General features: G+C 46.6%; 1 protein-coding gene across 2 annotated transcripts in view; it reads left to right on the top strand.

Annotated features, from left to right (window-relative positions):
* LOC138268268 (NACHT, LRR and PYD domains-containing protein 3-like) overlaps positions 1–26,669 on the top strand; it is a 735,713-nt gene that overhangs the window by 444,028 nt on the left and 265,016 nt on the right. The gene's annotated exons all lie outside the window — the stretch shown is intronic.

Below are 26,669 nucleotides of genomic sequence, written 5' to 3'. Positions count from 1 at the left end.
TCTGATGGACTGCTACAAAGCTGGCCCCCCAAATAACAAAAGTGGCCCCCCACTCTTCCAGCCTCGCAGAGAAGTGCCCAGTAACCAGTCCGGCTTTGTCTGGGTGGTCTCACCTGATACTCAGAGTCAGAGATGTGGAGAGTAGAGGTAGAAAGCCGGACAGTGCTGAGAGAGCAAGGCCAGCGGAATCTTGAGCTCACTGCAACCCATCCCAGTGTGGAGAAGGAAATAATCTGTGGGTTTAAGAGGGTATGAATGTCTGATAGCATGGCTGTTACAAAGCACAGGTCAACAGGTCTCGCCTCTGGGACCTATTGGCTTTGCTACTGTTTTTTATGATGCTGTACACTATGAGTATGCACAACTATTTTCCCAGGGGTGAAAAAGTATGGTCTGTGGTGCAACTGAGGGCTGCATTGATGCCAGCAGATTGGGGAACAGGTGGATATAAGGTTGGTGTAGATTGGGTGAAGGATATACATGATGTGGACTGGGAGTCATTGAGTTTTTCTGAGGGTTTCTTTCCATACTGGCCTCTAACCTTTGCCCCTAGTCGCTATAAGAAATGCAGATTTGACAATATTGTGCTGCTCTGTATCTGAGTCGCTGTCGCTCTGCCACACCCTGGGGTAAGCCTTCTCTGCTTGCCATTGCTACCTTTATCAAGTCAAGTGTGCAGAGAAAGTAAAATAGAACATTAGGCCTCCTATTCTCCTTATTCCTTTGTTCTTTCAACTGTAAACATTAGGAAATTATGAATGCTTAGAAACAGGCACTGCTAAGATAGCAAGTGCTCTAAAAACTCTTTTACAAAGATCCTCCCCCTTCTTTGTCGCAACTTACACTGCAAGTGTTGCTGATAAAAAGAGTCTATTGGATGGTTGTTCTAATAGTAATTTGTAATGTCTGGGCACATACTTTTTTATTGCTTTTGATTATATTGCTTTGTAGTTTTAGATACTTGTAAAAAGCCCTACAGATGTGTCCTGCACTGCATTTCAGCTGATCCTATTAAAATATGTTATATTGTTTTGTTGAGATGTGAATTAGAAATCCCTCAATATATGTGGTTCATTAATTAAGACTAGTCTTTTTCAGCACTTGTGTGTTAACACTCAGGCCCAGAATTAAAAAGATTTGATGCAGCGCAATGCAGCAAGACAACTTGCTGTACTGCGTCAAATGGAGAGAGCAGGAATGTTTCATCTCAATTAAGATATGGTGCATTCCTGCGCTCTCTCTTTGCGCTGGCTAACAAAGTGCAGCCTAGCACAAAATGCAAGCACCCTTGTTCCATGGTGCAAGGGTGCCTCAGTTACAGACAGGATTGTTTTTGTGCAGGAAGGCTTCCCTTCCTGCACAAAAACAATCCTTAGTAGCATCTTCCTCTTTCTATGTGTGCTGCAGAATGCAGCACATGTTGAAAGAGGAACTACCGAGGAGAAAGAAAGATATTTCTCCTTGTTAAGCCTCTGAAAGATGTCGCATTTTCACATATTTCTAGGTTTACTAGTTTTAGCAAAACTGGAAATGCTCCATAGTTCATGGGAGGATACATGATAATAACCATGCTCCATTCATGGAATCCCTTCCCAATGCAGAGTACCGCAAGACAGTGACTTGAACTGCCTTCCTTTACTCCAGATTTACTAAGTCACACAGAGCCATGCAATGTGGCTTTGCATGGCTTAGAAAGCCTTTGAGTTGTCCTGCATCGTCTTGTGTCACACAATGGAATGCAAGGGCTTAGTAAATCCGGCTTTCAGTACTGAAATAAAAGCTGAGAAGGCCTCTCTAGATATTTGAGCAAATACTATTTATATTACAGTATGCTGCTTTCTTTAGACCAGCCTAGAAACAGGATAGTTGAAAAGATGTGTGCCAGCAAGGTGCGTTCATGAACTGACATTAAGGATGTGGCATTCGCCAGTGGTGCTAGAATCATTTCCAGAGAGGGGTGCTCCAATTAATGCTATATCACTGAAGTCATAGAAAATTTGAAAAATCTATGTCTCACAAAAAACAGGTGTAGCCAAGCTGTTCAGCAGGAGAGTGGTATGGATTTAGTAAGTAAGTGCAGTAGGTAGTTTGTGGTACATTTGGGAACACACTGCCGCAAATGTATTACAAAAGCCAGGAGGGGTAGCGCATTGCCATTGCAGACAATACAAACACACATTTTCAATTGAAATGACCATTTCATTTGCACATATATACACTTTACTGATAAAACTATACAGTGCACAAACCACAATGTGTGGAAATGAGCATCTACTTGTGTATTGATTTGTTTTGTTTGTATTAAAATCTTTGTTTCCACCTCACTTCGGAAGTCGAAAAAAATATGTTTAATTTGTGCTTCCCTCATTCTGATATACTCCAAAACGAAAATATTTGTAGAGTTAATTTACAGACATTTCACTATTGCTGTGCTAGAAAAAAATAAAATCCAACAACTTTTTCACACTCTGAAAAACCAGGAAGATTGTTACATTAATCCTCTTGCCTTGCAGTCAAAGAAAGAAAAGTAAATACGTAGGTCTTTTTAAACAAACATTTGTCAGGAAATCAGAGCCTGACATGTTATCTCTGTTTTTGAATGCACAGCAAATGTAGCAAGATGAAAGTCAAATGTAATGCTGTCTTTATTTCTCATTTGACTTCTGAACCCCAGCATGTTTATTTTGGGAGCGCTTCAGCACCCCCTACTTTCCTACTGGCAGCGCTTATGGCATAGGCTCTAAAATAGGAAAGAGGATTGTTTAAGTTATGCTATTGGTAAAGAGTGCTGACAGAAATAAACAAACTCATAGACAGAACATTGATTCATCACAGGCATGGAAGATTGACAAAGTGGTAGTGGTGGAATTAAGTAGAAACCATCAAGCAGAAAGATAGGAGAAAAGAAACCTTTTTAATGAAATACAGCATGTTTACTGCTGTGAACTATCACAGAAGGGAGACAGCTGAAAACACATACTCTCTTGGAATGCCTCATGAAAAAGGGAAAAAACGTTCCCAGAAAGTAAGCACTCATGGAACAATATAAGGAGCCAGTCAGAGAGCTGGTAAATAGGCTATGCTCCACAGAGGGACAAAGACATGTAGGATACTATAAAACAAATAAAGACAGCAAATAAAAAGAAAGTAAATGTGAGTTACAAATCCCAAGGTCAATGGTAAGCAATGTGAGGAGTGCATTCTAGTGAAGCTTTTAGCATGTCCCCAAAATATCTTTGGAGCCAGACATCAGCTGTCTAGTAGATTTCGACCTAAAAAATTACGTAGGAAGTCTTGCAGACCAGGGAGTCTAGAGGGTGTTATGTCCTATAATTGGGTTGGTCAGTGTATGTCAGGAATGTATTGAGATATATTAAAAGATCTGTGGGTTTTGAATAATGAAAACAAATCATTGTGCTTCTCTGCGTTAGTTGGGTGGGAAAAAAGATGGTTTTAACTTGCTTGTCTCTAAATATAAAGCAACACTGGTTTGGTTGCAAACTTGTACACAGTAATGTATTCTGTGTGTAAGGAAATGCCTCTTTTTGTGTGGTTACCCCTAAGTTTTTGGACTGATGCTGCTGGATTTTCGACACTGAGAGTGTATTGACGCCTGCTAACAAAATCTGTGTCAGTGCCCTGGCCCCAGCACTTGTATGTTACACTGGCTATAGCCAATTGGAAGAGGCTACCTTACCTATGAGCCCTCAGTATATGGTATCCAGGGCTTGCAAATTAGAAGGTCACCCCAGGGAGTGTTGCAACGGTTGTGCCACCCAGGGTGTGACACAAGTCAAATGAGTCTCCCAGTCTGCCATTGCAAACTGGAAGATCAGTTTTAGACGGCAAGCTCGACTTTGCATTTAAAGCAATGGCAAAGCCAAGCCTCTCTTGTAATATGTATAAGTCACCCATACAGCAGGTCACCTGAGTCCTAAGGCAGGGTGCAATACATTTCATGGGCAGAACATGTATTTTGCATGTTCTGGCAGTAAAAACACCAAACTGTTGTTTTTACTTTGGAGAGACTCTCTGCTAACTCTTGAACAGTATGACCAAAGTTGATACTCCAAGATTATAAATAACTTGCTGCATTAACCCTGTCTTGATTTTCAAGTTGAAAGTAATGTAGCATGTAGTAGTATGCAACTTTGGCACAGTTGCCACTTTGTTGCCTATACATCTCCTATGCCCTTAACGGTTGCACAAGGAGCCTGTCCCCAAGACAGCCTTCTGCCCTCCTGGGGAGACATGCTAACTACTCCCAGGAGAGGAGACAATAGAAGCAAGCAATGGAGAGAGGTGTTACCTCCCTCGTGCAGGAAGTCACACAAGTGTTGTCCCAACAGGCAAGCTTCAAAGGAGAAGCCACCTTTGAAGGGTAAATGGGTAACATTTTGGAGAGGGGCTGCTCCATTGTCTAGGAGACAGACTGGCATTAGGGACAGGAAAGGGGAAACTAGTTTGCAAACCATTTTTGAGGGGCATGTAACCCCCTTAGTAGCCACACCTCTGGGTTGGGCTACGGAACTCTGGACCTGAAGAGAAAGTTTCTGCCAAGTGGGCAGAAAGGTGGCCTCTCTAGGAAAGCCAGATAGCACACTTCACAGGAAGTGGCCATCAGGAGGGAGGGAACCTAATAGCCCATTGGCTACCAACCACATCCTACCCTGCGGGCATTTTCTGAGTGTAGGAAAGTGAAGTATTATGCAGTGATAATACTCCCCCAATTCTCCAAAGATGGTCCTTTGGATTCACAATATTAAATCCTTAGCTCAGCCCTGGTAGCGTGGCAAAGAGCAGTCAGGGTTTTCGAGAGAGACATGTCTTCAGCATTTCAGAGTATCAAAATGGATGATGTTTGATTTTTCATCCTTGGCGTGGACTCCCTTAACTTTTTGCCTCTGTTCCCCAGGTTCTTGATGTGTGCTGGACTCTGATTTTACTGTTTTTGTTACTCTGGGCACTTTACCACTGCTAACCAGTGCTAAAGTGTAAGTGCTCCTGTTTACAATGTGTACGTAATTGGTTCTCCATGATTGGCATATTTGTTTTACTGTTAAGTCCCTAGTAAGGTGCACTAGAGGTGCCCAGGGCCTGTAAATCAAATGTTACTAGTGGGCCTGCAGCACTGGTTGTGCCACCCACACAAGTAACCCTGTAATCATGTCTCAGACCTGCCACTGCAGTGTCTGTGAGTGTATTTTTACACTGTAAATTCGACTTGGCAAGTGTACCCACTTGCCAGGCCTAAACCTTCCCTTTTCTTACATGTAAGGCACCCCTAAGGTAGGCCCTAGCTAGCCCCAAGGGCAGGGTGCAGTGTATGGATAAGGTAGGACATATAGTAATGTGGTTTATATGTCCTGACAGTGAAATACTGCCAACTTCGTTTTTCACTGTTGCAAGGCCTGTCTCTCTCATAGGATAATATGGGGGCGACCTTTAAATATGATTAAAGTGTAGATTCCCCTAGAGAGTAGATGGACATGTGGAGTTTGGGGTCCCTGAACTCACAATTTAAAAATACATCTTTTAGTAAAGTTGATTTTGAGATTGTGCGTTTGAAAATGCCACTTTTAGAAAGTGAGCATTTCCTTGCTTAAACCATTCTGTGACTCTGCCTTGTTTGTGGATTCCCTGTCTGGGTCAGTTTGACAGTTGGGTTGTTTTTCACCTCACACTAGACAGTGACACAAAGGGAGCTGGGGTGTAGCCTGCATTTCCTAATTAGCCGTCTCTGCTAGGAGGGAGGGGTGGAGTGGTCACTCTCATCTGAAAGGACTGTGTCTGCCTCTGACAATGCCGGCTCCAACCCCCTGGTGTGTGTCTGAGGCCTTGCCTGGGCAAGGCAGGATTTCACAAGTAGGTGTGAGTCCCCTTTGAAGAAAGGTGACTTCAAAGACTAAAATGGGTATAAGAAGGGCACCCAAATCTACAGACTTGAGAAACACTTCTGGAACCAAGAGGAACCTCTGCCTGGAGAAGAGCTGATAGCTGAGGAAGAAGTGCTGCCCTGCCTGTGACTGTGCTATTTGGAGCTTTCCTGCAGTGCTGCTTCTGCCAGAGTAAGAGGGCAAAGACTGGACTTTGTGTGCCTTCCATCTTGTGAAGAAATCTCCAAGGGATTGAGTTAGAGCTTGCCTCCTGTTGTTTGAAGTCTCAGGGACTGCAAAGACTTCTCTCTGCCAGCACCTGGAGTCTCTGGAGAGACTCCTGCTCTGACAAGTGGTGCCCTATCCAGTCCCTGGGCCCTTGAAAGGAAAGCTGGTGGAAACCCAAGGCAATCGACTTCGGACGACTCCGGACCGACGCCGCTGCTGAATCCGGTGACGCTGCCTGCACCCGACGCCGTAACCTTCGCTGGGACGCGACGCTCTTCGCAGGCCCGACGCCGCTGCAGCCCCGCTGAAGTCCGCGACTCTGTGGAAGTCGCCACACCACGTCGTGACCGACGCCGCTCGAAGTGCGCAGATTCAACGTTTCGCACAGACGCCGCGATCCGCGACATCGTGCATCGGCTTGTTTTCACTCTTCACCAAGGTACACGACTCCGTATCCGGCGCCGCTGGTGTCGGCTTGTTGGGAACGACTCCGTCACGACGCCGTGTTAACATCTCATCGAAGCATTTTTGCTTCTAAGCGCTATTTTTGAGTTTAATCTTTAAAAATTCATAACTTGACTTGTGTATGTTGGATCTTTGTCGTGTTGGTCTCGTTTTGTTTAGATAAATATTTCCTATTTTTCTAAACTGGTGTTGCGTCATTTTGTAGTGTTTTCATTGAGTTAGTGTGTGTGTTGGTACAAATACTTTACACCTAGCACTCTGAAGTTAAGCCTACTGCTCTGCCAAGCTACCAAGGGGGTAAGCAGGGGTTAGTTGAGGGTGATTCTCTTTTACCCTGACTAGAGTGAGGGTCCTTGCTTGAACAGGGGGTAACCTGACTGTCAACCAAATACCCCATTTCTAACATTGGTGATCAGCGGTTGGGATTTGTACTTGACATACAGTGATTAAGTGTACACTATTATTTTGAGTGCAGACCACTACGTGACCACATACTGCTTGTCTTGAGATTTTAGCTTTTTCTCTTTTGTGGATTTTTCCCTACGTCCGCTTTGTTTTTCTTCGCTGATCTTTGATTGACTTGGAACTTCATTTGGGAACTTGTTTCTGCATTTGGAACTTTGCACTCTTTTTACCTTTCATCATGTCTTTACTTGGAGATGCATCAGTTGAAGCTGTTTTTGACCTGAAGCAATTGGATAGTTATAACAAGGCTCAGCTAAAGCAGTTTTGTAAAAATTTTGGTTGTCCCATTAAGAGCTCTTCCAAGAAGGATGAGCTGAAAAAGGCGCGGAGGGCCTGGGTGACAACCAGAAGCACTGGAGGGCACACTGAGGATGAGGAGGAGGATGAGGAGGGAGAGCAATCAGTACATAATGGTATAGTGGGGGGACCTGTGATTCCCAGGGGAAGAGTCTCTAAGGCTAGTAGCAGTGTATTCTCCAAAGGTCTGACGCCTGAAGAATTGCAGGACTGACAGGCTGAGAGGGCATACCAATTGGAGCTGCAGAAGCTCAATCTGGAGAAAGAAAGAGATGAGAGAAGAGCAGTCCTTGAGGAAAGGAAGATGCAGCTGGCTCATGAGCTTAACTTAAAGGAGTTAGATCAGAGGAGCCAGTCCAGTAGGGATGGTGGCAGCAATCCTACAGTGCAGCCTGAGAGAAGGGTACACATCCCAAAAGACCTTGTGAGGGATTATAAGAGGGAGGATGATATCTACTTGTGGTTCAAGGGTTATGAGTCAACTCTCCACATGAACCTGGTCCCTGAAGCTCATTGGGGGGCAGCCCTGTGGAAGCATTTTGAGGCAGCGTGGAGGGACACACTGACAGCCTTAGGGGATGCTCAGAGTCTCACCTACCCTGTCATAAAGGAGGCCTTACTCACCAGGTACGGTCTCACCCCTGAGCAGTACAAGGAGAAGTTTAGATCCTACAAGAGAAAGGAATCCCAAACATGGTTGGAATGTGTTGATTCTTTTTGCAGGTCACTGGATGGTTGGGTGAAGGGCAGTAAGGTAAACACGTATGAGGGGCTTTACAATTGAATTGCTTGGGAGCACTTGTACAGTTTATGTTTTCCAGAGCTGCGCCAGCACCTCAATGACAGCAAGCTGACTGACCCCAGGAAGCTTGCACAGGAAGCTGACCGCTGGGAGGGCCCCAGGGTCCAAAAGAGGTATGGGGGAGACCACGCCAAGGGTGGGCAGGGTCCCTCTCAGAAGAAAGGGGGGGGGGGGTAAGGGCAAACAGGGGGAGTTCTCTAAATGCCCCAAACTGATTCCCAGGGTAAGGATTCCCAACCCCCCAGTGAAAAGAAGCCATGGTTGTCCAAAGGGAAGCCAGTGGCAGGTGGTCCCCCACGTAAGTGGTATGCATGTGATTAGGTGGGTCATGTGAGGGGGGACCCCAAATGCCCCAAAAGTACACCGGCACCCACTGGTGCACCGTCCCAGGGTTTGGCCAGTGTAGCGCTTGGGGAGGAGTTGGTTTCAGGTGGGTGGGAACCAGCAGAAATGACCCTTGTCTCACTAGGAGACAGTGAGATGGTCCAGAGAAACCTAGTGCCTGATAACACTAAGAAGTACAGGCAATGGGTGACCATCAATGGACAGAGGATGGAGGCTCTGAGAGACACAGGAGCCAGTGTGACTACAGTGAGGAGTCACCTGGTGTCTGAAGAGCAGATTGATCCCTGGGTACTTTACCAAGTAGTTGCGGTAGACAACTCTGAGCGCCTCTGCAGAGTGGCGCAGGTTCCCTTTGAATGGGGGGGGGGTCTCAGGTTCCTGGAAAGTAGCTGTGAGTCCAACCATGCCTGTTGATTGTTTGCTAGGTAACGACCTGGAGGATTCCCCTTGGAAGGAGGTGGAACACAGGTCTCACTTGGAGATGTTGGGTCTGCCTGGGTGGGTATGCGTATCCACCCCGTCTATGGCAGCCAATCAGGGTAGTCAAGAGCCCCTGGAGCCTGAAACAGTGGCCCAAGGGACCGCCAAGAAGAGGAAGGGCAGGGGGCGCGGGAAACCGGCCCCAGAAGTTCCCACTGTCCGGGAGGAGGCAGAGCCTGAGGGTGATGCCCCGGAGCCTACAGGGGAACAGGTGGCTGAACTGGGGGAGGTCCCTGAGCTGTCACAGTGGCAGCAGGAAGGGGGACCCACCAGGGAAGCATTCTGCACAGCGCAGAAGGAGTGCCTTACTCTTGAGGGGCTGCGGCAGCAGGCTGCAGCCCAGGCGGCTGGCGAGGCGCCAGGTACTCACCTGATATATTGGGAGGATGGCCTCCTGTATAGTGAGCCTAAGGTTCCTGAGCTTGGGTCAGCTCGTATGCTGGTGGTACCCCAGTGCTTCAGGGCCTTCCTACTGGGTTTGGCTCATGATGTGCCTTTGGCAGGACATCTGGGGCAGGACAAGACCTATAAGAGGCTTGTCTCCCACTTTTAGTGGCCCTTGATGCACAAGCAGTCAGCTGCTTATTGTAGGTCTTGTCAGACTTGTCAGGCAAGTGGCAAGAGTGGGGGGAAATGCAAAGCTCCCCTCCAACCTTTACCGGTAGTCAGTACTCCCTTTGAAAGGGTAGGAATTGACATTGTGGGGCCTCTGGATCCCAAGACAGCCATGGGCAACAGGTTCATCCTGGTCTTGATGGACCATGCCACACGGTACCCAGAAGCCATTCCTCTAAGGACGGTCACTGCCTCCGTGGTGGGACGTGCCTTGATGGGAGTTTTTTACCCACATGGGGTTCCCCAAGGAAGTGGTATCTGATAGAGGTACAAACTTCATATCCACTTATATGAAGTGTCTGTGGAAGGTGTGTGGGGTAACGTACAAGTTCACCACACCTTACCACCCCCAAAGTAATGGTCTGGTTGAGAGATTCAACTGCACCTTGAAAGGCATGATTCAGGGCCTGTCAGAGCCCTTGAGGCAGAAGTGGGACGTCCTCCTGCCATGCCTTCTGTTCGCTTACAGGGAGGTGCCTCAAAAGGGACCTGGCTTTAGCCCCTTTGAGCTCATCTATGGCCACCCTGTGAGGGGACTGCTCAGTCTGGTGAAGGAGGCTTTGGAGAGAGCTCCTAGTAAACCACCCCAGGATGTATTTAGCTACATGCTGGCACTAAGAAACCAGACTGCCCGCTTCAGGAGTCTCGCTCAGGAGAACCTGGAAGCAAGCCAGGAGGATATGAAACGGTGGTACGACCAGAATGCCACTCTGGTTCAGTTTCAGCCTGGACAAAAAGTGTGGGTCATGGCACCAGTGGAGCCTATGGCTCTCCAAGATAAGTGGACTGGGCCTTTTGAGGTGGTGGAAAGAAAGAGCAAGGTCACCTATCTGGTAGACTTGCAATCCCCCAGGAACCCTTTGAGGGTCCTACATGTCAACCGCCTCAAACCACACTTTGAGCGAACTGAGCTATCCATGCTCCTAGCAACAGATGACGGGGTGGAGGAAGAGAGTGAGCCTCTTCCTGACCTCCTGTCTGCAGGAGAGAAAGATGGGTCTGTGGAGGGAGTGATCCTCTCCCCCTCCCTGACTGAGGAACAGCAGAGGGACTGTCGCCACGTGTTGGGACAGTTCGCCTCGCTGTTTTCCCTGATCCCAGGAGTCACACACCTGTGTACACATGATGTGGACACTGGGGACAGTACACCTGTTAAACATAAGGTTTACAGGGTGACTGACAGGGTCAGGGCTTGCATTAAGGAGGAAGTCTCCAAAATGTTAACCCTAGGGGTTATTGAGCACTCCAGCAGTCCTTGGGCCAGCCCAGTGGTATTGGTCCCAAAGGCTGCTGCCCCTGGTGCCACTCCGGAACTTAGGTTCTGTGTGGACTACCAGGGTCTCAATGCGGTCAGCAAGACTGACGCACACCCCATCCCCCGAGCTGATGAGCTCATTGATCGGTTAGGAGCTGCCAAGTACCTCAGTACGTTTGATTTAACATCTGGGTACTGGCAGATTGCCTTAACTGAGGGGGCCAAGGAGAGGTCAGCATTCTCTACCCCAGATGGGCACTTCCACTTCAACGTGATGCCCTTTGGGATGAAGAATGCCCCTGCCACCTTTCGGAGGTTGGTCAACCAGGTGTTGGCAGGACTGGATGAGTTCAGTGCCGCCTACCTGGATGACATTGCTGTGTTTAGTTCCACAAGGGAGGAACACCTGCAACACCTCTGGAGAGTGTTAGAGGCCCTGCAGAAGGCAGGCCTCACTATTAAGGCGAGCAAGTGCCAAATAGGGCAGGGTTCTGTGGTGTACTTAGGACACCAGGTGGGGAGTGGCCAGGTGGCACCCCTACAGCCTAAGATTGACACGATTCTGGCTTGGGAGCCTCCCAAGACCCAGACTGAAGTGAGAGCCTTTTTAGGTCTCACAGGATATTACAGGAGGTTTGTTAAGGGATATGGTACCATTGTTACCCCCTTAACCGAGTTGACTTCTAAGAAGCAACCCAAGAAAGTGATCTGGACAGAGGCTTGCCAGAATGCTTTTGATGCCCTGAAGGCTGCCATGTGCACAGCACCTGTGCTGAAGGCACCTGACTACTCCAAGGAGTTTGTTGTGCAAACAGACGCCTCAGACCATGGTATTGGAGCAGTACTCTCACAGCTTAATGAAGAGGGCCTAGATCAACCTTAGCCTTCATTAGCAGGAGGTTACTACCCAGGGAACATAGGTGGAGTGCCATAGAACGCGAAGCGTTTGCTGTGGTTTGGGCACTGAAGAAGCTAAGACCCTACTTGTTCGGGACTCACTTCCAAGTTGAGACCGACCACAGGCCCCTCAGATGGTTAATGCAGATGAGGGGTGAGAATCCAAAACTGTTGAGGTGGTCCATTTCCCTACAGGGGATGGACTTTACGGTGGAACACCGTCCTGGTACAGAGCACGCCAATGCTGATGGTCTGTCCAGGTTCTTCCGCCTAAGTGATGAGAACTCCCATGAGGTTGGGTAGTTGCTCCCCACTTTTAGCTGGGGGGGACACGTGTTAGACTTTTCATCCTTGGCATGGTCTCCCTTAACTTTTTGCCTCTGTAGGTTCTTGATGTGTGCTGGACTCTGATTTTACTGTTTTTGTTACTCTGGGCACTTTACCACTGCTAACCAGTGCTAAAGTGCAAGTGCTCCTGTTTAAAATGTGTACGTAATTGGTTCTCCATGATTGGCATATTTGTTTTACTGTTAAGTCCCTAGTAAAGTGCACTAGAGGTGCCCAGGGCCTGTAAATCAAATGTTACTAGTGAGCATGCAGCACTGGTTGTGCCACCCACACAAGTAACCCTGTAATCATGTCTCAGACCTGCCACTGCAGTGTCTGTGTGTGTATTTTTACACTGTAAATTCGACTTGGCAAGTGTACCCACTTGCCAGGCCTAAACCTTCCCTTTTCTTACATGTAAGGCACCCCTAAGGTAGGCCCTAGGTAGCCCCAAGGGCAGGGTGCAGTGTATGGATAAGGTAGGACATATAGTAATGTGGCTTATATGTCCTGACAGTGAAATACTGCCAACTTTGTTTTTCACTGTTGCAAGGCCTGTCTCTCTCATAGGATAATATGGGGGCGACCTTTAAATATGATTAAAGTGTAGATTCCCCTAGAGAGTAGATGGACATGTGGAGTTTGGGGTCCCTGAACTCACAATTTAAAAATACATCTTTTAGTAAAGTTGATTTTGAGATTGTGCGTTTGAAAATGCCTCTTTTAGAAAGTGAGCATTTCCTTGCTTAAACCATTCTGTGACTCTGCCTTGTTTGTGGATTCCCTGTCTGGGTCAGTTTGACAGTTGGGTTGTTTTTCACCTCACACTAGACAGTGACACAAAGGGAGCTGGGGTGTAGCCTGCATTTCCTAATTAGCCATCTCTGCTAGGAGGGAGGGGTGGAGTGGTCACTCTCATCTGAAAGGACTGTGTCTGCCTCTGACAATGCAGACTCCAACCCCCTGGTGTGTGTCTGAGGCCTTGCCTGGGCAAGGCAGGATTTCACAAGTAGGTGTGAGTCCCCTTTGAAGAAAGGTGACTTCAAAGACTAAAATGGGTATAAGAAGGGCACCCAAATCTACAGACTTAAGAAACACTTCTGGAACCAATAGGAACCTGTGCCTGGAGAAGAGCTGATAGCTGAGGAAGAAGTGCTGCCCTGCCTGTGACTGTGCTTTGTGGAGCTTTCCTGTAGTGCTGCTTCTGCCAGAGTAAGAGAGCAAAGACTGGACTTTGTGTGCCTTCCATCTTGTGAAGAAATCTCCAAGGGCTTGAGTTAGAGCTTGCCTCCTGTTGTTTGAAGTCTCAGGGACAGCAAAGACTTCTCTCTGCCAGCACCTGGAGTCTCTGGAGAGACTCCTGCTCTGACAAGTGGTGCCGCACCACGTCCTGACCGACGCCGCTCGAAGTGCGCGGATTCAACGTTTCGACAGACGCCGCGATCCCCGACTTCGCGCATCAGCTTGTTTTTACTCTTCACCAAAGGTACTGTACTTGGGGGTCTACACGAATCCGTGTCCGGCGCCGCTGGTGTCGGCTTGTTGGGACCGACTCCGTCACGATGCCGTGTTAACATCTCATCGAAGCATTTTTGCTTCTAAGCGCCATTTTTGAGTTTAATCTTTAAAAATTCATAACTTGACTTGTGTATGTCGGATTTTTGTTGTTTTGGTCTTGTTTTGTTTAGATAAATATTTCCTATTTCTCTAAACTGGTGTTGTGTCATTTTGTAGGGTTTTCATTGACTTACTGTGTTTGTTGGTACAAATACTTTACACCTAGCACTCTGAAGTTAAGCCTACGGCTCTGCCAAGCTACCAAGGGGGTAAGCAGGGGTTAGCTGAGGGTGATTCTCTTTTACCCTGACTAGAGTGAGGGTCCTTGCTTGAACAGGGGGTAACCTGACTGTCAACCAAAGACCCCATTTCTACCAGATGATAAGTATTTGACACAACTCAAAAGAAATCTAACAACAATTTATAAAAATAAAAGAGATGATCTTAATTTAGACACTGAAACAAAGTAAATCAGATACATAGAACCGGAGTTATGAATTTTCAAAGGGAGAACAATTCAATGCAATTCAAGTTGTCAAGTTTTTACCATTCCAGTCAGTGAGAAAATCACTAGTAACACTCGGTCACTTGTGGGGTGAGATTAGTGGAACCCACTTGTAGTTAAGGTCATGTGGGTCTGAGGACCAACCTGCAACAGTTACACCAATTTTACCTGGTTGGTGGGTCCCGGGTGCAGAGGTGTCCTGGCTATCCTTGATGCTGAAAAACTGGAGCTGTGGGTGCTGAAAAAGTGGTACTTGTCACTTGCAGTTCGAGTTCGGGGGAACTTCCTGAGGTTAAGCTTGTGTGGGCTCCTCGACCTGGATTCACCAGGTAGAACGACTCCACCTAGCTCTGGAGTCTTGGGTGCAGAGGTGTGCTTGGCTATCTGTGGTGCTGAATGGGAGCTGCAATTGATGGTTTTACCACTGTGAAGGTGCAGGCAAGGAAATGGATGCAGAGACTCTGCAATGGAGCCACTGGTTATGTCGGATGCAGGTGTTGTGGTGTGCCCTTGAGTTGAGTAAAGGTGGTGATTACCAGACTGGCCTCCAGCCCTTGGCAGTGGTAAGGTGTAAGAGAAGCTACATCCTCCTCTAGAGGTCCTGGAGAAAATGGTAGCTGGGTGTAACTTGGTAGAGACCTGGACCTCACTTGCCACATTGCACTGGACTACCTGCTTTTGGGCAATCCCTCCGAGGGCCACATGGCCAACGCATCTTCAGTTCCAGTAGATGCTTTTTACCTGCATTGGGCAGGGGATTAGTGCCACTAGTTCAAGAAAGTCTGGTCTTGCCTTTGGCTCACAAAGGGTTCCCTCTTGCTGGGGGAATTAGTCTTTGGTCTAGGATGAGCCGCAGTTGAGCAGTTCCAGGAAGGCTACCACAGGTTCAAGGTATCATGCCTGTGGTTTTTGCAGGTTCCTATTATCATTGATGTGGGTCTTCTTTTGTCCTTTCTTCACAAGTTGGTGCAGATCTTGGGTTGTGATGCCAGGTGTGCCCCTTTAATGCCAGATTTAGGAGAAATAGGGGTCTGGGTACAAGTATCCAATAGATCACTAGCCCCAGCGACTAATCTGCCCCTGAGGTGACCACATCCGGTGGGCTATGGAACCTTTTATACCCAGAACCCTCTATTCTGCCACTTTTCAAGATGGCAGATGTCTTCCTCGGCTGCCCAAACTAGACTTGTGCTAGCTTTCTCGGGGTGTACACCTCCTGACTCAGGGCCTGATTTAGTTTCAGCAGACGGGGTAATCCATCAAAACGGTGTCAGATATCCTGTTTGCCAAAATATAAATCACATTATTTCCTATGAGATTTATTTTGGCGGGTGGAATATCCATCAACAATGTGACAGAGTAACCCATCCACCAAAATCTAAACCAGGCCCTTAATGATGTTGCTGCATGCCCAGGTGCAAATGTACCTTAGAGCAGGGGAGGGCTTTGTCCTCCACTGGGGAACAGCATGCTTGGATATCGGAGGCGGTGAGCATTAAAGACCACACCGTCTCTGATATACAAGCATGGTATACTCCAAGGGCAACACTCTCCCCCTGCCCCCAGGCACATTTGCACTTAGACAGGTGGGAACATTATTTAGTCAGAGCCAGTGTGTCCTTTGAAGGTCACTGCCATGACTTGCCAATTAACTAGCCTTCCAGCTTAATATTTCTGCCCATGGGGTCAGAATCCTGTCTTGGTGGCAGCAGGTGCAAGCTGGCAGCTAGAGCACAGGAAACCTAGGAAACATGGGGGCAACCTCTAAGGTTGCTCTCTGGGTAAATGCCACATCACCCTTGCCACAAGATGAATGTCAAGGGTGAGAAGGCACGTTGTTTGATACCAAACATGACTCTCTTTGCAAGGTCATAATGCAGCTGGCGACCTTAGGTTTGCCTGAGTGCCAGCCTGTGTTATCCTATGGACCCCTGTTCACTCATAGTAGTCTTTAAAGGAAAAGGCCACTATAGGGACATATAAGTGTGCACTTATATGTCCACACCTTTAAAATAATGCACCCTGGCTTCTGGGCTCAGGAGGCCTTCCTTGGGGGCGACTGACACATATTAAAGATAGTGCTTTGACTGTGTCACATATGGTGTGGGCACAATCAAGTTTGAGCAGTTTAAACTTCTCCTGCAGTCTGCTATCAGTAGTTTACAAAGCAAGAGACTCCAAGGGTCAGTAGGGTGACCTCCTGCACAGGGCCACAACAACTGAAGAAGCCTGCTGTTAGTAGTCCAAATCTTCAGCTGCAGTTTTCCATTGCCTAACAGTACCAGGAACCAGATCCCAATGCTTAAATTTGCACCCAAGTCTGCTAGACCTGGGAGAATCATTACAGTGCAGCTTGGTTGCCTAGAAGGCAAGGTATCATACAATGAAGAATTAGGCTGTGACCGCGATATCAGGTGACTGGTAGTCCAGTGGCTTCTGGACTTCTACCGGGACCGAGAGGACTTCAAGGGATGTTGACCCCATGGCCAGGACACCTCACCTCTTCAGTGGACTGAGGAGTAGCTGCAGGAAGACTGCCATCAAATGCATCACATCCACAGCATCCTTGAGCACCTTCAGCATCCTGTATACCTTGCACCAGGACCATTTCAGTAGGAACCTACTGCAGAGGGATAAAGGTGTTTGGAATTTTCTAAAGAATACTTCTACTCTTGAGGTTACCATTTTTGAGGGCCTTGCTGGGACCCCTTATTGGCTTCCTGTTGGATATGGTCACCCAAAGTAGCTTTATCGGACAGAAATTCCACAAGCCCAAATCTCTTAGTGAAAAGGTTTCAAGGTGTCAAATTTGTTGAATTTGCCAATGCTTGTTTGTGTTTCAGTGAAAAAGTGTATATTTATTGTACCTTGTAAAATCTTTATCTCTAGAACCCTCTCATAATTTCTTTTCATTGTGATGTAGGAAAATAACAAAAATACTGTCTAGTTTTATAAACTGCCTTATATTTCTTGAGTGTCTCATGTATTTCTTCAGTTGTTTTGGTGCTGTTTAAATGCTTTACGTTTCTTTGTGTACGTCTTGCTGCTCAGAGCGACAGCTATCCAGGGTTGAGATAGAGGGTTTAACAAATGAAACCTACTGGTCCTAGCGTGGTTAGTAGGTATAATACACTGTGAAGTTGCACAACCACACTATTCAATGCACCCCATTTCCTCACAGGGTGCAAACTTGGAAGGCCAAAAGACGTACTCAGTGCTGAGTTGCTGTAGGCCCAGCAGTCACTGGGTGACTTTGGGCCTGATTTATTGTTTGGCAAATGAGTTGCTCTATCACAAATGTGACGGATATCCCGTCCGCCGTATTACAATCTCCATAAGCTGTTATAGAATCATAATACAGTGGATGGGATGTCCGTCACGTTTAAGACGGAGTAACTCCCTCTGCTAAATTCTAAATCAGGCCCTTTGTGTTTGTGCACCTTAGACCACATATAAAGACATAGGTGGTCATTATGAACACAGCGGGAATCCCCGCCGTGTTCATGCTGGCGGTCTGAACACAGACCGCCAGCCCATTGAAGACCCCGCCGGGGGTATTACAAACATTCCGCTGGGCCTGGACATTGCGGACGACTCCACATGGAGCTGTCGTCAATGCCATAGTGCAGCGGGTGCAGCAGCACCCGTCGTGCATATCACTGCCCGTAAATCGGGCAGTGGCGTGCATGACGGAGCTGTGCAGGGGGTCCAATGAGCACCTCTTCCGCCAGCCTTTTCTTGTTGGGGAAAACCGCCAGGGAAAGGCTGGAGGAACACGGGTTCTTTATCCGGAGGGCAGCGCTGCTTGCAGTGCTGCCCTGTCGGATAGAGTACTCCGCCATCATCAGGCTGCCTGGCAGCGGTAGCCTGGCGGTGGCGGAAGGCTACCTGTGGCGGTCCCACCTTTGTTCGTAATATGGCGGTCCAGACCGCCATGCCGGTGGCGGTAATTTCCACCACCGCCGGCATGGCGGTCTGGACCGCCATGTTCATAATGACCCCCATAGAGCCTGATTTAGATATTGGATGATGAGTTACTCTGTCACAAGTCTGACAGATATCCCATCCGTCGAAATCTAAATCCCATAGGATACATTGGGATTTAGATTTCAGCGTCCGCCAATATCAACATTAGGTCCTATGTATTTGCATGTCACCTAAGGTGCACAAAGACTCCCAGGACCCACCTATCTGGTCAATTGTATCTGGAAATGGCCCTACCAACTGTTTATTCAGAAGACCTCATCTTATATCATTCGTGGACAGTGATGTCGATTTAGGGTGAAGAGGATCATTGTATAACAATGCAATGCGTTTAAACTCTTCACCATGACATACTTGAGTAAAATGGATAAGGGGTTTGAAAATTACATTTTATGAAATTACTAATATTTTTCATGTTATTTTAGCAAGTTTTTTACTAATGTAATAAGGCAGTGATGATTTGTTTTATTAGACATTTAACTATAAGATGTCCCTTAATCATTGTCCCCTTCTGGTCGTCTTTTGCATTTGCACTTGCACGACATGGCCACCACGATTTGGTTTGTGTTGAACTAATCCTTCAAGCACATGGCTTCACTCACATTTCGTTTTAACATGGTCGTTGGCCTGCCTATTAAGTTACCTGTACTTGTGTACAGTTCACATTGTGTCACTAATAACAGTGATTGGGCAGGTACATAGAACAAGCAGTACCAGACCTTGGTCAATTTAGGAAATATTTTGATGCATCCGTACTCGTGCAACATGGACTCTACGTTTTGGTTTATGCTGGACTCTTTTATTTGGACACATGACGTCACTCACACATCTGTAGAGCATTGCTACCATGCTTTTAAATAAGCCTCTTTCACTCAGACATATTTCATATTCGGAAGTGTCAATTTACCAACCCCCACCCAAATAATAAAAAATATCTGCTTTTTATCCACCAGCCCGCAAGATAGTACATAATCTCTGCTGTTTAGCTGGACATAGACTAAATATGACATGATGTACAACTTGACCAGTGGCCGGATAAATGAAGTGAAGGAGTTCTTTATTTAGCCAGCCATAAATTAAAAAGTGACTACAAGTAGTGGTAGTGTGGTGGGCATCTTGTAATGGGGATGTAACATTTCTGAAGCATTTGAAGTAAGTGCATATACAACTGTACAGTAGCTTGTAAAATGGTAAGTGCATGAATTAAGTTAATCTGTTTACGGATGAAAAAATGTAAAACCAGTTTTTAATAAAATCATTTATGTTATGTTAACATTCAAATAAGGGAGGTAGAAATCAAACAGAAGCGTCTGGATATGGCACACAGATATTTTGCTCTTCAGTCAGGGAGTATTTGACTGTCAACAAAGAACACTGAGTATGGTTTTAAAGCATGTTGCATAAATGTTTTCTTCACTCATGAGAATACATTGTTTTTAATGCTCATGATGGTCTTTTTGATCATTTGTGATGGTTGGGCTCCTTTTGAGCTTTTATTGGAAATCATTATACTACCTTTAGGCTTTCGTGTAAAGAGGATTGTGCTTGCTTAGTATTTCAAATCTGGCAACACATCAGCTGTCCACACCACATGCAGCAGCAAAGAGGGAATGAAGATAGGTGGTATCTGGGCTTCAGTGGGAGGGACACCTAGGCAGTAGGAAATTGGTGTTTGTGGGTGCACTGTTTTGGGGCTCTTGCAGGAGGTAAATTGAGGGGGGCACTGTAATAGGAGTTTGTGGAATGGGGAATTGAAAGCAGGAGACAGTTAAGTAGTACATCTGAGTAATTCACAGACGTTCACGCTGCTGCCTGTGTATAAAGACATTTTCTCTTACAATTCACCAAGCATAGTAGGTTTAGGGCATTTATACTGATTGGTCCCATGTCATGACCAGCCCCTTTAGCCACACTGACATTTTAGTTACCTGCACAATGCATCTTGAGAATCATAGTTTTGATTTTCAACACGTTAAGAGATGTTTTAAGTGGACAAAGTCCTGTCTCTAATGGGCCCTCATTTTGATACTCAACAGTGCTGTCTCACCAAAAGAAATTACTCAACAGTGCTGTCTCACCAAAAGAAATCTGGAAGCCCCCCAAAAAATATGTATGTGACAGGTTTGGAGGCTATACCTGATTGAATTAATTGTGGGGGAAGTGCTAGGAATGCAGTAGGAGGAGGGAGAGGATGAAAAGTAGATGAATGATGGCCAAGACGTGGAACACCAGAAGGGCTAGGACCACCTGACCCACAAGGACCAATGCAAGAACAACCAGGCCCAGGGAGACCTAATCTATGCGGATCAGGGTTACCAATAACAGTGGGGATAGGGAACAAATAGATTATGCAGAACAGGACAATGATAAACAGCGGTAGGGGTACCAGGACCAGTGCTAGTAGGATCATGAGGACCAGGAGGATGAGGAGCAGGTGGATCTGGACCCAGTGGACAAGGGCCCTAAAGATCAGAAGACCAGGGGTAGAAGGAACAGAAGGCCCTGGACCATAATGACAAGGAGGGCTACAAGGGCATGTGTGCACCGACCAGAACCAGAGGGGCAAGGATAATGAGGGCCAGGAGTAGAGAGACCTAAGAGGACCAGTAGGCCAAAGGAGATAAGGACCAGAGATAAGAGGGTCAAGGCCACAGATATCAGCTCAAGGAGGACAAAGGGGTCAGAAGCAAAAGGACCAGGAAGACCACAACCAGAAAAGACCAGGACTACCAGGACTTGAAGACCCTATATTAGAATGAACATGAGGTTACAAAGTATGAGAAAGTCTAGACTCATTGGGCCAGGATCAGAAGGTCCAGCAGAGTCAGACTCATGGGGATCCTAAACCAGGGCGACAAGAACTACATGAACCCGGGTCAACCACAAAATAGGAACTAGTAGGAACAGTGACAGAGGGATAAGGAAAACCAGCCCTAATAGGATTACTACTAGGAGGACCATGTCAGAGAGGCGCATGGTCATATGGACAAGGCAAGAAGCAAGGTAGAATAGGCAAACCATGAGGACTAGTAGGTGGGAGGACCAGGCACTAGGAGGGCTAGGGAAACCAAGGCTAGTGGAACTAGTAGCAGAAGTCCCGATACATGAGGGCAAGGCAAAGAAGTCCCAGAACCAAGACCAGGACTACATGGACCAAGGCGACCAGGATCAGAAGGATTAGGAACAGGCAAATTAGCAGACTCGATAAATCTGGGGAGATAGACCAAGAAGAGTGATGGACAAGAATAAGGGTGAGGAGGATGAAACGGTCTAGGACTCGGAGCCTGTGAAACAGGAGACCCAAAATCTGTCAAATCAGGACCAGGAAGTACATGGCCCAGAATTTCTTAGACTAGGGTGAACTGGAGGTCAAGGAACATCAGAACCATGAAAGGCTAGGATGATCTGTGATAGAACAAGTTATTACACAGCTATGAGGGCAAGGAGCAGGAGGACGAGGGTCAAAAGGATCAGGGATAGATTGAAGAAGACTAAGAAGATCAGGTCTGAAGGGCAATGGCCAATATGTCCACAAGAGCAGGACAGGGTTTAGGAAGACTGAGGGGGAGTACCAAGAGCACCCAGAAGACCAGAGCAAAGGGAGTAGGTAAACTAAAAGAATCATGACCCAGAGGACCAGAAACAGGGTTAAGAGCGTCATGAAGATTTGGACCTAGGAGATCAGGGCTCAAATTACCAAGTGGGGCAGAGCAATCATTAGAAGTAGCAGGCCTAGGGTGAGGAGAATATGAGGTAAGAAGGCCAACCAGCATCGGTAAGACTAAGTTGAATGGACAATGGTGAGCAGGAAGACCAGGACTAAAATGACCAGGCTCAGGAGGACCCACACGAAGAGAACCTGGATCAATGGCTGCAGTAGCAATAGGACAAAATGGACAAGGAACAAATCCAGGAGGACAAAAACAGAGTGTGCCAGTACATAAGAAGCAAGATGGAACAGGACATGCAATACCAGGACCAGGATTCTGATGGTGAGGACTACCACAACAAAGTGACTAGGACCATGCATCTTGAGAATCAGAAATGCAAATACTGGGGGAACCAGGAAGGGCCACATTGGCCAAAAGGCAGAGTTTATGTCAACAAGCACAATAAGACAAGAAGGACTAGGATGAACATGAGCAAGGAGACCAAGACTAAGCAGGCAAATCAGGTCTTGGAGAACTAGATTCAGGAGAAACCAAACTATAAGGAGCAGAACCAAGAGGATCAGCGACAATGAGCACAAGATCTCAAGAAGGACGAGGTCTACGAAAAACAAAAATAGCAGGACCTTGGCCAGGAATGCTAGGCAGCTGAGAATAGGGACACAGGCAGCCAGAGTCAAAAAGAAAAGTTCTAAGGAGAATAGGAAACAAAGGACTAGGGGAACAATGAAGATCAGGGCAGAGAGGGCCAGGACATTGAGTTCCAGAACTAGGAGGAACAGGGTAAGGAGGAAAAAGAGGATCAGGAGAATCAGGACCAATTACATCAGGACCAGGATGATCACAGCCTGGAGGTCCAGGCCACAGTGCAAGGAACAGGATGACCAGGAAGATGAACAACAGGATGGCCAAGCCCAGGAGGACCAGTTATAGAAGGGCCAAGATGAGTTTGTGTAGCAGCAGAAGGGGAATCAGCAGGAAGGCCATTGCCAAGAAGATCAGGACCAAATGGAGGAAGACAAGATCCAGGCAAATAGAACCTGGTGCCAGAATAAGCAAGGAAGACGAGGGAATCAAGAATACCCGGAGGAGCAGAGCCAAAATGATCAGGCCCAGGCCACGAGGGCCTTATAAAAGAGGACCAGTGGAGGCAGTACCCTGTGGAACACAAGGACCAGGGCAAGGAGAATCAGGATGACTCAAACCATGAAGACTAGTAGTGCCAGCCCTAGGAGAATCAGGACAACAGGGCTATGGCTAGGTGGATAGGGACCCAGCAGACCAACAGGATCAGGATGAGGACCAGTAGGTTTAGGAAGTGTTAAAGCAACTATGAGCCAGTAGTTGGGCCAAGAAGACTAGGGTCAGGAAGGACTACAACCAAGACCCTCAGATTCAGGAAACAAGAGTGATTGGAACTAGTTAGACCAGTGCCAGCATGAGAATCAGGAGAAGCAAAACAACCCAGAAAAGGAGGACTTGAAACAAGACTAGGAGGAGGACAAACACCTAAAGGCACAGAAGGACTGAGAAGTGAAGGAGTAAAAGCAGGAGCAGGAGGACACTTACGTGAGTCAATGCCACATGAATTATGATAGCCCTTTTGTAAATGGTTCTTATTCAAGTTTCTGATACTGCCAAACCCTAAATCCCCCTCCCAGCCCATGTTTAGAACCAGTAAGTATTTGCTGAAAAAGCAGAACATGCAAAGTGAACAAAATGGCAGGACTGCTACACTCTGAACTCTTATTGTGGAAGATGCGGTCTGATGCTAGCACAGTAGTCTTAGGGTGGATGTGAGAGCATAGGGACTGAAACTTGTCAGAGGAATTTAAAGCTGGATAGTTGAAGAATGACAAAAAGGGTTTGAGAAACTCAGATAGCTGAAGTGAGGAAAAGTGGTTAATAATTAACAAAGGAGCCGAAGGGGAATGGCAATCAGCAGTGGGAAGCTCCAGATCATAAGAAGGCCCTGCTGAGCAGAAGAGAGGGTGGTGGGGGCTGAATAATAGATTGTCTCACGGTGGCCAAAAGAGGGATCGTGTGTGACCCCCCAGATATTTGTGCTGACATTCCAAGTGTGTGTATGTGAGGTAAGTATATAGCAAGGGGAAGATTTACTAAGGAGTAACGCAAATCAAGGCAGCAAGTCAGCTGGCGGCGCTGCATTGCATGGCAACGAGAAAGCAGAAATGTATGTACTAATATATGGCACATTTGTGCTCCCTCCTTGCGCTTGCGCTCGGTGTGTTACCTAGCGCAACCGCAGGCATCCTTGCGTCATGGTACAAGAGTGCCTGCATTATGAATAGGATTGTTTTTGTTCAGAAAGTGGCACCTTCCTGCACAAAAATAATCCTTTAAGGCATTCTGCAGCAGACACAGAAAGAGGAAGTAACAAGGACCAATATCGATATAGATATTTCTCCTCTTGTACTTCACATGGGAACGCATGCCATTGTGACCCAATCTCAAGTTTACTCATCTAAGTAAATCTAGGATTGCGTCAAAATCAATGGGTGGATGAATGAGAATGCCCATGCTCCATCCATAGAACGTCTTCTCAACACAGAGTAACAAACCAATGCAGCGGTTTGCACTGTCCTGCATTACTCTGAATTTACATGAAGGTGGAATTGTGTGGCTATGTAATCTCACTTAAGGGTGTGCATTGCCTTGCATCACTTTGTGTGATGCAAGGGCAATGCAACCCCTTAATTAATCTGCCCCTAAATGCGTAGCAGTCAGACTACTTGTGTGGATTTTACATGACATGATAGGAAACTCAACACAGCTTCCCTACTCAGATGGCATGTATTGACTGTATTCCTGAAGATAGAAGGTGAAGTCCCAGAAATAAAGTGAAAGAGAATTGAGAAAAGGCTACACAAAAAAATCTGTGAGGTTGTTTTTACAAAGGGCTGCTGATTGCTTCTTCCTGAGTGTAGCACACCAAAGAACATCACTTGCAGCGTTCCTCAAGGCTCCTCCCTTGGCCTCCACTCTGTTCAACACCTACATGACCCCATTGGCCAACATTGTCAGAACCCATGGACTAAACATATCCTATGTAGAAGACACCCAGCTCATCCTCTCACTGTCAGAAGACCCCTCCACCTCAAGGGCCAACTTCAACAGTTGCATGACAAGCTTCATCGACTGGATGAATTACAACTCTGTGAAAATCAACACTGACAAAATGGGAGTACTGATCTTCATGAACAACTCCTCCCTTTGGAGCCTCCCGAGCTAGGACCCTCCCCTACGCTGAAAGACCATGCCCACAACCTTGGTGCCATCCTGGACAACAAGCTCACCATGAAGAACCAGATCAATATATTCTCCTCCTCCTGCTTCCTCGTTCTTTGCATGCTCCATGAGCTCTTTAAATGGCTTCCTGTCAACACCAGGTGAACGGTCACTCAAGCCTTAATAACCAGCAGGCTGGATACGGACACACACTCTACGTAAGGATCTTCACGCACCTACTCATCCTCCACCTCCCCAGACAGACCCACATCACCCCACCTCAAGAAGCTTAACTGGCTCCCCATTCAGAAAAAAAATCAATTTAAGATGCTGGTCCACACCTACGTAGCCCTCTACAAGAAAGGACCAGCTTACATCAACCACCGCATGAACTTCCACCAGCCTTCCCGACCCCTGTGATCTGCCTCCCTTGCGCGCCCCCGTATCCTCTGATTCAACAGTGGAAGATGTTCCTTCTTTCACTGTGAAGTCCTGGAACAACCTCCCCCATCCTCAACCTCTACCCCTCTTCCAAAATTCAAGAACGGACTTAGGGCCTGGCTGTTCAACTGAGCCCTCAGAATCATCATAGCACTCAGCACTGGGATACCTTCACAGATGATTAGCCGCTTTCTACAAATTCTGTTTGATTGATTGATTGACAATATATGGTAGATGGTAGAAGTAGGAGATATAGCATGTTAAAGGTGTTAAAGTTTCCAAACAGGGCGACCATTTTGTCTGTGCCTGATGACTAGAAAGAAAGCCTGATGACAGACAAGTGCTGAGATCTCATGCTTTGTTGTGCTCTTGTTTAGATACTTCTGCTTAGAGCCAGCATTATTGCTACTGCTGCAAGAACCATCACCTAGCACACAGTCTGGGTGTGATCGACACGCAGAAAATGATATTTGAAAGAGAAACACTACAAATTAATTCTGAAACCTCAATAGTGCATTAACATTCGCTGTCTGGAAAATATTAAAGTGGAGCTGTGAAATGATTGATCAGTAGGTTACATGAATGGAGGTAGCAAAATGTCTCTGTTTATTAGGTGTTCATTTCTTACAATATGTATAAAGAAGTTAATGAATAAAAATCTCTGTGAGTTTCTTTTCTTCTGTGCCTTTGATGCCTATATGTCTGTTTCTGATTTACTGGGAAAATTAATTTGCATTCCAAAGGCATTCAATTCAGTTAATTACAGTTTCATTTATTTATTTGTGGCCTATCGGCAGACTACTTCCTCTGACGGCTCAACAACGTACATGCCTTCAAAAGAAGGACTTTATAACCCAAACCCTATTTAGAAAAAATAATGACTGTAAAACACTGGAAAAAAATAATGAACTCTTCACCCTGGAAGAAAACTCCTAGCGCATGGGACCTCCTGCTTTGGAAGTTTGTTTTTGAAAAACAAAAATGCATTTAAAAGCTTGTAAGTCGTCCATTTGGTCTCACTGTACTGTCCTACAAATGTTTCGTGCCTAGACAAAACCACCATGACTGCAGTTCCTGTCGATGTAGAGAGAGGTTCACAGGGCAACCGAACAACTTTAAATTTGGCAGGTGGATGTCCCCTAGGATGCCAGAGGTATTAGACAACTTTATGTTTACTGGGGTACAACATTTCTGTTTCCGGTTTTTGCTTTTA

The sequence above is a fragment of the Pleurodeles waltl genome, chromosome 12 (assembly GCF_031143425.1).
Source record: "Pleurodeles waltl isolate 20211129_DDA chromosome 12, aPleWal1.hap1.20221129, whole genome shotgun sequence".
NCBI classification, from domain to species: domain Eukaryota; kingdom Metazoa; phylum Chordata; class Amphibia; order Caudata; family Salamandridae; genus Pleurodeles; species Pleurodeles waltl.
Note: the sequence above shows the minus strand (reverse complement) of the source record. Positions and strands in the feature narration are given on the sequence as shown.